An 8,840-nucleotide genomic window follows, 5' to 3' on the forward strand; every position below is an offset into this window, starting at 1 on the left:
CCAGACTGGGCCCCGCTTTGGGGCCACCGCGATCGGGTCGCCGCGTCTTCTCTTACCGGCACCCTCCTCCCCAGCAAAGTTGCCCCCAAGCGGGCGGCGTGGCCTGGAGCCGGTTCTGGGTGCAGGGTCACCATTTTCCTCCCCTTCCAGCTTGTTTGTGCGCCGTCGTTCCACCCCCTCTCCCTCCGGCCTAGTCCACTCCCTCCCCATGTTGGGACAGCCCCCCTCGACCAGGCGTTCTTCCTTTCCTCGTCATCTTCTTGCTGGAAAGGGCCCGAATTTTCTTTTTTTTTTTTTCTCTTCCCACCTCCGTGGCATTCTAATTACTTCTCCCTTCTCCTTTACAAAGATGGGGGTGCCCTCTCTGGATTGGTTTTATTCCTCTCCTCTCCCAGGAGGACCAGCCCAGGCACAGACGCTGTCCTTTGAGAATTTTCTCTGCTTTTCTGTTCAAAGGCTGGTTGCAGGAGGGAGCTCAGGACAGAGATTTTTCATTTAAGAACTCTTTTGGCTAAGGCCTGCAGGGGATTCCCAGCATCTGAAATATTAGCACTGGAGCAGATCTCTACTCAGGTGAAATTCCTATACTGGACACCACAAGAATGTGTCAGAACAGGTTCCCTGTGCAAGGGGCATCAAAACCAAAATACTCCCACTGCGCTCTTCACCGCTTTTTAAACCACCGGGAGGGGGCAAAAGACGTAACTGGGTTGTTAACTATTCATTTCAGCGTATGAAGAAAAAAAATGTAGGTGTTTCTTCTGCTTTTGGTTTGATGTATCCATCCGTTTGCTTATTCCACCCCCTCCAAAAAAGGGACTTCACCTTCATACTAGTGTATCTAAATTGTTTAAGTGAGTCAGAGTGAGATGGTTTACTCTGAAAGGTACTGGACTTTACAGACTGACCATTGATTTTGTACACAGAGTCCTACTTAGTAACTGTAGCCACTGTCTGTTGCTCCAGTGACTTTAGTTGGCAGCCACCATCCTGTAGGTTGTTTTCTGGGCAACATTACCTGAAGTACTTTAGAAATATTGTAGTTTTGAATGTCAAAAAAAAAAAAAAAAAAAGCATATCAAGAGATGATTCTTAAAGCAGGGCTAATGTGTTAGAATTGAATGCTAAAAATAGTCAAGACATTAACACCATTTGGGCAGTAATCAGATAATTTTCCATGAAACATACTTTATGAAAATCTAAGTTTAGCTTAGAGTCCAATATAGAGACAATTCAGCCTCTTTTGCGGGGAATATATTCACAAATATGGGCTTTAGCGCTTAAAAATACATTGCAGTTGGCCGGGCGCGGTGGCTCGTGCCTTTATTCCCAGTACTTTGGGAGGCCGAGGCAGTTGGATCACCTGAGGTTGGGAGTTCAAGACCAGCCTGACCAACATGGAGAAACCCCGTCACTACTAAAAATACAAAATTAGCTGGGCGTGGTGGCGCATGCCTGTAATCCCAGCTACTCGGGAGGCTGAGGCAGGAGAACCGCTTGAACCTGGGAGACGGAGGATGTGGTGAGCTGAGATCCTGCCATTGCACTCCAGCCTGAGCAACAAGAACGAAACTCCGTCCCCACCCCCCCCACACAAAATATATATATATACACACATTGCCGTTATATAAGAGATGTATGCTATCCTTGGCATTTTTTTCCTCATTCAGCATAAAAAGTACGTAACGCTTTTTGTGTTTTTCAGATTCTCTGAAGTTACACCCATCACAGAATTTTCATAGAGCTGGACTATTGGAAGGTCAGCAAAGTACCATTTTAAAGCATATTGTGTTAGTATGCAAAGGTTTCTCTGAAATGGAGTTTAAATGGGAAAGTATGAAACTTTGCAAACTCACACAATGTCGTTTTCTCCTTAAGAGTCTGATCCTTCTTTTAGAGCAGCTGAATGTTTCAATGGATTTTGTTGCTGCGTTTGATGTGCTTGTTGGCTATTATATCTGCTTTGAGAAACATTGAAAAAAAAATCATTTTAAATTATGTGTTGAGTGTTCTACTTTAGAATTCCAGACCTTCATTTTAGCTTTTTATACACAAAATAGAATGTGAAAAGGCCCAAACATTAACATGAATATAAAAGAGTGACACCAAACACATAATTAGTTTGAAAATTCAGAATTTAGAACATTTATATGCTGAGCATTTCAAAATGATATGTTAATTATTTATTGCAAAATCATTGATGCCATTACTACTGAATTACACTTAAGGGTAAGGAAAGCCAAGTAATAGTGATTATGATTGAGCTGTGCTTAGAAGAAGGGGTTTTAGAAAGTTCTGGAAATGTTAATAGAGTTTGTAGATTAGTTTAAACAGCTTACACTTACTTTAGACAACTTTTGGCTTTGTGTGTGTGTGTGTGTGTGTTATAACATTTTAAGACAAAATATTCTGTGTTTTTGTAGATTTTGAAGTGATTTCACGTATATCATCTTTAAATCTTTATAATTCTGGAATTGGACAGCAAAGATATTAATTTCCCCATTGTAGAGAAGAGAAACTAAGGCTGAAATTAAGAAACCAAAAAAAAAAAAAAAGTAAAAAAAGTCTCACAGTAGAAGAAATAATACTTTCTGCATTCGCGTTAGTGTTCTTTATCCAGAGCCAAGCGGCCATCGTGAAATACACATGTAACCAGTAACAAACATTTTATGGTCTGCTTTAAAAAGGCCCTAAATATTTAAGTTTGACTTGAGAAGATTTTTGCCTCCCATGGAGGTAGTCTGGGATAGTGGGGGGAAAGTGGGTTCTGTAGTTGAGCTTAAATTTGAATACCAACTTAGCTACTTATTAGTTCTATGACTTTGGGCAAGGGATTTTACCTCTCTAAACTTTAATATTCTTCCTGTTAAAATGTAGCTGTCTCTTAAATTTAGTGAGCCAATGTGTATTAAATTGCCTAGTATAGCGTCTAGCTTAATTAATGTTAGTTTTTTCCTTTAGTATCGGCTAAATTTTTTTAACAGTATAATTTAGAGCATATAAAATGTTCTCAAATTAATAATTGGTTATATTTGTTTTGTACATATAACCAGCCCATAGATACAAATTAGTATGAAAATCAAATATTTTTAAAACTACAATTTGAAGTGAGAAATTTTTAGCAGTGTTTCTTAGTGAAGCAGATTTCTGATTTTTATTCGTATTCAATTTGTGACCATGTTGTAGAGACATATTTGTCTGTACAAACCCATCCCATTTCCTGGGCAACAAACCATAGAGTGTCATAATCATAGAGATGATCAGGGAGGAGAAAGACATGAAAAAAAAATGAGTGTTAATTATTTAAGCAAATATTTTTAGTGAGCTGATGGAAATACAACCATTTAGCATGTTTATTTACATGTTTATGCCTAAATACTTTTGTTAATTTTTCATTTTAGTTAAGAGGATTCTCAATTATTTAAAGTAAGGCTACCCTTTTGGAAATTATATATAAAATATAACATGTATAAGTATCAATTATGTCATGTCCTTTAAAATTTTTTGAGATAGGGAGTCTTAAAGAAGTTGTTTGCTTCTGTAATGAAGTGTCTAATCTCTGCCACCTTGTTGCTATTTCTTTTTTGTTATTGACATTTTAAAGAATATATAAAGTAGAGAGAATAAAATAATGAACCCCCATATACCTATCACCACAGTTTCACCATTATCAATCTAATCTTGTTTCTTTTATCCCTTCTTCTCTCCCAAGCTGGATTATTTTAAAACAAATATCAAGCATCATATCACTTCATATATAAATATTTCTGTATGACAGTGAGTTATTTCTTATATTAATTTTTAATTACTCTATTTTATTCCAAGAAATAGTTTATAAATTATTTCTTGGAATATTCTAGTTTATTTCAGCAAAGTCTCTTGTGACTCTCCTGCCCTCTTTTCAAAATAGAGTACTGCAGGAGGCTACTGCTTCTAGTATATAGTGTATTCTATAACCCATGTTAAAATTGTAGGCCATGCTGCTAGATTTGAGTTCAAATTATTGCTCTGACATTTACTTGTATGGCCTTGGCCTAATAATTTAATCTTTTTTGCTTCAGTTTTCTCATCTTTAAATGGGAGCAATAACAGTGCCTCATCCTAGGTTTTTGTGAAGATTATTTGAGGCAAATTCATGTAAAGCATTTAATTTAGCACATAGTAAGTGCTCAGTAAATGTTAGCTAAAGTTAAAAAATTTTAAACAACTAAATGCTAGCTATAGAGTGCTTACTGTGTGCCAAGAAACTTTACAAATAAGAACTCCTAAGGTGGGCAGATCACTTGAGATCAGGAGTTTGAGACCAGCCTGGCTAACATGGTAAAACCCCATCTCTACTAAAAATACAAAAAAAAAAATTAGCCAGGCATGGTAGCACACACCTGTAATACCAACTACACGGGATGCTGAGGCAGGAGAATCCCTTGAACCTGGGAGGCGGAGGTTGTGGTGAGCCGAGATCACTCCACTGAACTCCAGCCTGGGTGACAGTGAGACTCTGTCTCAAAAAAAGCAAAAAACAAAAAACAAACAAACAAACAGAAAAGAACTCAGTGAATTCTCCTGACTACCTTTTGAGATGGTTATTATTATCCCACTTTAGAGATGAGCAATTGAAGGCATAGGGAGCTTCAGTAACTCACCCAGAGTCACAAGCTAGTAAATTGTAGAACCAGGATTCCAACCCACATAGTCTCACTTTAGCCTAGGCTCTTAACTACTATGCTATACTAACTACCAATGGTATATGCTATCAAGTTCTGTGTAGTAATATTTATGTATGCATGTTTTACATCAGTAGTCTAGATTTTCATCTATTAATAGTATTTAAAAACTCGACCCAGAGTGAGGGGAATTTAAGTAATTGGTGTGATATAATTTTTTTTTTATAGAATATATCTTTTCCAAATTTAATTTTTTTGGGGGGGAAACAGGTTGGAAAACCTGCATTTGGGTATTATTATTATTATTATTATTTTTTTTTTTTTTTTTGAGACCGGGTCTTCGCTCTGTTGCCCAGGCTGGAGTGCAGTGGCATGATCTCGGCTCACTGCAAGCTCTGTCTCCTGGGTTCACACCATTCTCCTGTCTCAGCCTCCCGAGTAGCAGGGACTACAGGCAACTGCCACCACACCAGGCTAATTTTTTTTGTATTTTTTAGTAGAGACGGGGTTTCACTGTATTAGCCAGGATGGTCTCGATCTCTCGACCTCGTGATCCACCTGCCTTGGCCTCCCAGAGTGCTGGGATTACAGGCGTGAGCCACCGCATCCGACCTGCACTTGGATATTATTAAACTTTAGAAGTAGATTCAAAATGTCTACTGTTCGACTGAGTTTGCATTTAACCTTCCTATCAAAACAGTGCTAGTCTTTCTTGCAACCACTTTTTAAATTTAATGTGATAATTGCCTGACAATGGGATAAGGGTCCTGGCTAATTAATTAATGTTATAATACATGGCCATTAAATGATGTTTCTTATAACCTCATAATTAACATGTGACACTCTTAATAAAATAAGTACATAAAAATTATGCTGTTACAATTATATTCAAAGTAACTTGTATTACAAAAATCCTGAACAAAAGTATACACCACAGATTTTTATTTTTCAATTCTATTTTGTATTTTCCTTTTTTAAAGAACATAGTTTATATATATATTTTAAAATAAAATGGTTTGCCATTAGTAAGTTCAAATTCGAAGGCTAGGGTTCCTTTTTGAAGTGCCTGGGAAAAAAATTCAGCTGCAGAGAAAAGGCGCCATTTGTTATACATTCTATAATGAAAACTATTCATTTTGACAAATGAAAAACTAAGATAGAAATGAAACTGAATGAATCATTCTAGAAATAGAGAAATATAAGATTATAGAAAAATCATAGATAAAACAGGAAAATAAGAATATAAGCAAATTGGAAAAATAGATAAATATAAACAATAGATTTAACAATTTTAATGATTTTAAAAGCATGCGTTAAGAGATTATATGATGTATCAAATGAAAGAAACGGTTAAATAAGACCTAAATGCTGATCTGATACAATCTTTGTTACTTATTTATCAGTCTCACTTTATTGCCAGGCTGGAGTGCAGTGGCGGGATCTTGGCTCACTGCAACCTCCGCCTTGAACTCCCGAGTTTAAGTTATTCTCCTGCCTCAGCCTCCTGAGTAGCTGGGACTACAGAGGCGCGACACCATGCCCAGCTAATTTTTGTATTTTTAGTAGAGACAGGGTTTCACCATGTTGGCCAGGATGGTCTTGATCCCTTGACCTCATGATCCACCCTCCACAGCCTTCCAAAGTGCTAGGATTACAGGCATGTGCCACTGCCTCTGGCCACAATCTTTGTTTAAATTAAACATTTAAGACCAGAAGATTTTTAAAAGAAAATGTGAAATATGACAATGAGGAGAAAATAAACAATGATTTTTTGTTTACTACTGCTAATCTATTTGATATGGTACCATCCAGAATTATACTTTATAGTGCAAAAATGGAAAATCCTAAACATAGTAGCAATATTTTATTGACTTTATAGAATATTTCTGATTTATATATCTTCCTAGGGCCCTTGTTATATCATAGTTAGATCATGAATGCCTGTAATATTTTATGTATGAAGATACCTTTTTGGAAAGGATTTTTTGAAAACTTTGAACATGAAAAATAATCTATTGAATTCTTTTCTTGTTTAGTATCTAATAATCTCTATGGATCTATGTCTAGTAAACTAAAAGTATTATGGAAGTAATGAAGTTCAAACATGTCAAAACTCATACCTAATTCATCCCAGCTTCTTGTCTTTAGATCCATCTCTCTGATTGCTTACCATCTGTTTTTGTGTCCCCTCCTGAACTCTGCTTTCATTATTTTCACTCAATACTAGAATTCTATTGCTTATTTAAAATAGAAGGATATAAATTCATATCTTTTTTTTTTTTTCCTGAGGTGGAGTCTCGCTCTGTTGCCCAGACTGGAGTGCAGTGACGTGGTCTTGGCTCACTGCAAGCTCTGCCTCCTGGGTTCATGCCATTCTCCTGCCTCAGCCTCCCGAGTAGCTGGGACTACAGGCGCCTGCCACCACACCTGGCTAATTTTTTGTATTTTAGTAGAGATGGGGTTTCACCATGTTAGCCAGAATGGTCTCGATCTCCTGACCTCGTGATCTGCCCGCCTCGGCCTCCCAAAGTGCTGGGATTACAGGCGTGAGCCACTGCACCCTGCCATAAATTCATATTCTAATCAGGTGGTTCTTGACCTGCTTCTAATTTACTCTTGACTCTAATTATTCCAGGAGTCCCCTAAAATTTCAAAGTGGTAGTTCAGAAAAACATTTCCTAGTGTGATTAGTATTATGTATAAAAAACAGCCGTTTTTTTTTTGTTTTTTGTTTTTTTGAGATGGAGTTTTGCTCTTGTTGCCTAGGCTGGAGTGCCATGGCGCAATCTCAGCTCACCGCAACCTCTGCCTGTGGGTTCAAGCAATTCTCTTGCCTCAGCCTCCCAAGTAGCTGGGATTACAAGCGTGCGCCACCACACCCAGCTAATTTTGTATTTTTATTAGAGATGGGATTTCTCCATGTTGGTCAGGCTGGTCTCAAACTCCCAACCTCAGGTGATCCACCTGCCTCTGCCCCGCAAAGTGCTGGGATTACAGGCGTGAGCCAATGCACCTGGCCAAAACAGCCACTTTTATATGAAAAAGTTGACTCCTTAGATTATATTTTATATTAAGAGTAACTAGAAAAAAACAAAGATCAGATTAATCAGAGAGATCAGTTAGGCTTGATTATTCAGTGGCGTAGAATATAGACCTGTTAACTTTAGAGAGGTAAGACATTTTTCAATAGAAATATTGCTTATTAATTTATATTATTGTCTTTTCTTGCTGTGGCTAATATTTTATTTCAAGTTACACAAAAGAGGTTCCTATGTCTTGTTTGCTTTTGTGTTAATAAAAGTCAAGGTTAAATAAACTAACAGAGTATAAGACCAGTGATAATTATGTACTTGAGTGAAAAGGTAGAGATTTCCCTTATGAGTTAACTACAGATAATGGATCTAGCTTTCAGATATAAATAAACGATATAATAAAGTATATATATATTTAATGATTTGAACTGAACATTTGTTACATGAGAGTTCAGTTACTTTTATTTGTTCTTAATAGCTTTCGAAAAATATATACTTCTCTCTTTTTTTGGAGGGGGTTTTGAAACAGAGTCATGCTCTGTCGCCCAGGCTGGAGTGCAGTGGCACAATCTTGGCTTACTGCAACCTCTGCCTTCCAGGTTCAAGCAATTCTCCCACCAGAGCCTCCCAAGTAGCTGGAATTACAGGCGCGCACCACCATGCCCAGCTAATTTTTTGTATTGTTTTAGTAGAGATGGGGTTTAACCCTGTTGGCCAGGATGGTCTCGAACTCCTGATCTTGAGTGATCTGCCTGCCTCAGCCTCCCAAAGTGCTGGGATTACAGGCATGAGCCACTGTGCCTGGCCCATTCTCTTTTATTTTTAATATTTGTGTGGTATATATGTGATCATCATTATTGCTTCCCACCCATGAATGTTTATCACTTTTTCATCCAGGAAACATTATGATTAGTCTTTTACTGAATTTGGTATTTAGTTTTGAAGATGAGAGAAGAACAGAAAAATTTCTAATAGTGAGCTAAGTTGTTGATTATACTTACTTATTTATTTATTTTGAGACGGTGTCTCTCTGTCGCTTAGGCTAGAGTATACTGGTGCGATCTCGACTCACTGCAACCTCCGCCTTGCGGGTTCAAGCAATTCTCCTGCCTCAGCCTCCTGAGTAGCTGGACTACAGGCATGC

General features: G+C 37.6%; 1 protein-coding gene across 1 annotated transcript in view; it reads left to right on the plus strand.

Annotated features, from left to right (window-relative positions):
- Positions 1-1,711: 1,711 nt before the first annotated feature.
- Positions 1,712-8,840, plus strand: part of NFAT5 (nuclear factor of activated T-cells 5, tonicity-responsive) — a 149,825-nt gene continuing 142,696 nt past the window's right edge. Inside the window, exon 1 of the mRNA XM_011976699.1 lies at positions 1,712-1,759. The gene's annotated coding sequence lies outside the window, so the exon portion shown is untranslated. The remainder of the gene's footprint in view (positions 1,760-8,840) is intronic.

The sequence above is a fragment of the Mandrillus leucophaeus genome, unplaced genomic scaffold (genome assembly GCF_000951045.1).
Source record: "Mandrillus leucophaeus isolate KB7577 unplaced genomic scaffold, Mleu.le_1.0 Scaffold17, whole genome shotgun sequence".
Taxonomy (NCBI): domain Eukaryota; kingdom Metazoa; phylum Chordata; class Mammalia; order Primates; family Cercopithecidae; genus Mandrillus; species Mandrillus leucophaeus.